Here is a 4126-nt window from a genome sequence, read left to right as displayed (position 1 = left end):
GTCTGCTTGCCAGGAGGAGTCACTGTAATGAGACTTTGGAAGCGAAATGTGAAAAATCTCATGAATTTGGAAGCAAACGTGCTCCCTGCTTTTTGAAGACAAGTCGACTCCGATTCCAGGACCGGCTCAGCACACTGCCACTTCTCATTCACATTCCAGTGTCTTAGCTCAGCCTGCGAGGAGGTGCAGGCAGCCACCACTTTCCAATGCTATTCCTGCCAGCAGGCAAAGTCACCTGACGAAAGAGGTCTGCTGGTGTTAGAGAACTGCGAGAGATAAAATGGGGGCGGGACAGAAAACCCTAATTTCTTCTTGAGTGTTAAGACAAATACGATGCGAACGTGTTACTGGAAAAGAAAACTGTAAAACTTAGTCCTCTTAAACATCAGGGCAGGGCAGATATCTATTTGTTCTTGTGTTATTTTTAGGTTGGCTGAGCAAACGTGAAAGGGCTCAAGAAATGTAAACATTCATAGATACGCACTTCACACATACTGAAGGTGGCTGGCTTAAAAAACATTTTAAACACATTAAAAATACTTTAATAGAACACTTAGAAGTCTTGACTTTTCTCAAGGTTGTGAATACAAACACATACACTAGAACCCCCATCCTTTCATGTTTGTTTGTTTGTTTTTTTCCAAGTAGGGGTATCACACCTGAGATCTCATGCTTGCGTCCTCCTGCTGAGTTACACCCCAGCTCTTCCTTTCCTGGGGACAGACTTACCGTGGCAGAACCATTCCCTAATGGGTAAAGATTTCAGGGACCAATCACTGGGTGAGAAGTAGGCAGGACTTCCGGGTCAGAGAGGAGAAGAGAGGAGGCAGGAAAAGGAGACTTGCTTTTGGACAGGGAATACTTGGGTGACAGCTTGTAACAAACAAGAACCCCACCCCCACCCCCATCCCCGATTTAGATGGCGGATCCACCAGAATTTGCCACTGGAGGATTTAACTTAGAATGGCTTACAAATTAGAATGATAGCTGCTGCTCCCAGCGATTGAGTTACCTGTTGATTCTAAACTAAGTTTGTGTGGTGTTTTCCTTCACACAGCAACTCAACTGAGTTCCAGAGAAAGGTACAGTGGTGGGACACCCCAGCCAGCCACAGAAATTTGAATGCGTGGGGCTGGCATGGCAGCGACCCACCATGGGAGTCTGTCTGGTAGAGAGATTTTGGAGCCCTGAGTCAAAGAGTCTGCAGAGGTGAGAACAGGCCAGGCCAGCTGGCCTGCCCGCCGGTGGTAGTGTGGTGGCTTTTTTATTATTTAATGCAGCAACTTCCTACTTTTCCGTGCCCTATCATGTCACTCATAGCTATGTGCTATGGCAGTGGCACATGGGTAGTCCCTGTACCCCACCAGCACTGGCTACTGCTGCTTACCTTTTCTCCGCAACTGAGTGTTCTTTCTTGAATCTTCTGTCAAGCTGGCTTAGTGGTCATCAATTCCTTAAATATATTCTTAACATGGGAACCTTTCCTTTCTCCTTTGATTATGACGGATAGTTTTGCTGGGTATAATAGTCTGAGCTGGCATCTGTGGTCTTTTATAACTTAAAGAAAATGGATCTAATCCCTTCTGGCTTTCATGGTCATCTCTGAAAACTCGGCTGTTATTCTGATGAGTCTGCCTTTATACATGAATTGCTCTTTTGCTTACTGCTTACAAAATCCTTTCTTTGCTCTGTACATGAGTATTATCACTATTATATGATGTTTAGAGTTATGGTCCTGCCTACTTGGTGTTGTACATATTTTGTATCTTTTCTAAATACTTAGAAAAAATCTTTTTTGTTTTTTGTGAACTTCACATCGTGTACCCAATCCCACTAATTTCCCCCTCTTCCCCTTGTACCCACCTTCCACCTTTATAATGTCCCTCACAACAGAGGAAAAAAGTACTCATTGTGGAAGCTGTAGTGTACCACAGTGTGTCCCACAGTATACCCTTTTGCCCACATTTCTTTGCTTGCAAATGTCCATTGCATTTACTCATTGATCTGACATGAGGCCTCTGGCTTCTGCTACTCAATACCGGAATCTCACTGGGACTCCTCTTGGACATCCTGTTGTTGCCCTGTGTCATGTAGATCCTGTAGGTTTGGATCTGTAGGACTGGCTCCTTTATGTATTCCAGAAGTTTATCAATGGGGTAGGTGGTGGGATGGACCAATTCAAAGCCCTCGATCTAGGCTTGACAGGTAGCTGAGCTTGAAAGCCTTCTGACTCTCCTCCTCTCTTGACTTGGTGCAGACTCGCCAGCAAACCCCACATACAGGGTCAGCTTTATTGCTCTGCTCAGGCAAGGAACAGAGCCTGCTCTCCCAAGTGCTGCAATAGATGAGAGGCTGGGGACGGCTGTCCTGCTCTCATGCTTACAGGATCAGCTTTCCTATCTCCCATAGGTGGCAAAGGGCAAGGGTTGGGGTGGGCATCTCTCCCTTGGCCACACTTCCAAGTTTCAGTGCCAGCTCTCCCATACTAACTCACTCAGGGCCAGCTCACTGAATACCCCTGCCCTCAGGGTCAGCTCTTCTGTGCTGCCCAAGTGAGGTGCAGGGACTGCTCTCCCCAGTGCTACTGTAGGTAAAGGGCAGGGATGTCTCTCTTTCTCTCATGACTCCATCAGGGCCAGCTTTCCTGCTTGGCAAGAGGCAAGAGGTAGAGCGGTACCTCTCCCTCACCTATGACACCACATGGCAAACAAGTGGTGGGCTACCTCTCAGATGCTCATGCCCTCAGGTCAGCTCTACTGAGCTGCCTAGGAGAAGGTGCAGGGCTGCCCTCCTGAGTGTTGTACCTGGTGAGGGGTAGGGATAGCTCTCCTGTTTTCATGACCCAAGAGACTTATCTCCCACATGCAGCAGATGGTGGTAGGGATGGGAGTGTACTTCTTCCTCCTCCATGCGGGACAAAGGAGACAAGAGGCCAGATCTCCTGAGCACTATAACTAGCTAGGAATGAAGTCAGATATCCTGCTCTCAAGCTCTAAGGGCCAGCTCTCCCATGGTGTCCAGGTTAGGAGTCGAGCCAGTTTTGCACAGCCTTCAGACATCAACATGCCCCTTGGCAGCAGCCCAGATCAGGGTTGTCCATCTGGCGTTGGGTGGTAATAGACTCTTGTTGCTACAAAACAGTGGACCCTGACATGGCCCCAGGTAGCAGCACCCCACCATGGTCCCAGGCAGCATCACTGCTACTCACATCAGACGGTTCCTCACTACCCTCACATCCCCAGTTCTGCCACTTTTCATTATGCCCACACCCTTCTGTTTCTCTTTCTTTTCCATTTCTCTGCCACTTACTTGCTCCTTTTAGTGGTGCCTGGGATCTCTGAATGTCTGGGGTAGTCTCAGGAATGGTATGCCCTACTCATGCATTATGGCACTGGGTAAGGGGTCATCTCAGGATGGCTCCTTGTCTGGGCCCCATTGTGCCAGTCTGGTGATCACCTTAGGAGTCTGTCAGGGCTTCTCACTTAGGACTGTTGGTCATCTCAGGCTCGCTTTTCTCAGGGAATGTTAGGCTACTAATCATTCAGATGTTCACAGGTCAGAACAGTGAGAATAGACCTAGCCTCTCTCCTCTCTGTCACCTACTGATGCACATGTGACACAGCAGCCACACCCGCAATGCCTCTAGGAACAGTGTCTCATATCTTGATAGGCATCTCTTTCCTTAGACTAAGGAAAATTTTTCCTGTGACTTTGATGATGTTTCTGTGTCTTTGATCTGAGCTCTGCTCCATCTTCTACACCCATTTCCGTAGTTGATCTTTATATAGTGTCCCAGATTCCTGCATATTTTATTCTTAGATTTATTTGAATTTGATACTTTACTTGATTGTATAATCCAATTCCTCTATTACATTTTCTGGACCCAACATCTTTAATTCCACTTCATCTAATCTATTGGTGAGGACTTCTGAATTGTTTTGTTTCAATGCCTATTTTTTTTAATTCATTTCCAGTTTTATTTCATTTTTACTTTTTCAGAGATTTTTATCTTCTTATTAAATTCTGTTTTCATTTATTGAATTGTTTTTATAATTTTATTATGTCATTCATCTATTTACATTTTTAAGGTCTTCCAACATTTACTTATATCTGCTTTGAGTTCTAT

The 4126-nt window shown here is 45.9% G+C and overlaps 1 non-coding gene across 1 annotated transcript; it reads right to left on the bottom strand.

The window, feature by feature from the left end:
• Positions 1 to 3521: 3521 nt before the first annotated feature.
• On the bottom strand, positions 3522 to 3653 carry LOC116912973. Its single transcript, XR_004389538.1, has one exon. It is a non-coding gene; the product is annotated as a small nucleolar RNA SNORA17 (small nucleolar RNA).
• Between the last annotated feature and the right edge of the window lie 473 nt (positions 3654 to 4126).

This window comes from Rattus rattus, chromosome 11 (genome assembly GCF_011064425.1).
Source record: "Rattus rattus isolate New Zealand chromosome 11, Rrattus_CSIRO_v1, whole genome shotgun sequence".
NCBI classification, from domain to species: domain Eukaryota; kingdom Metazoa; phylum Chordata; class Mammalia; order Rodentia; family Muridae; genus Rattus; species Rattus rattus.
This window is presented reverse-complemented; position numbering and strand designations above follow the sequence as displayed.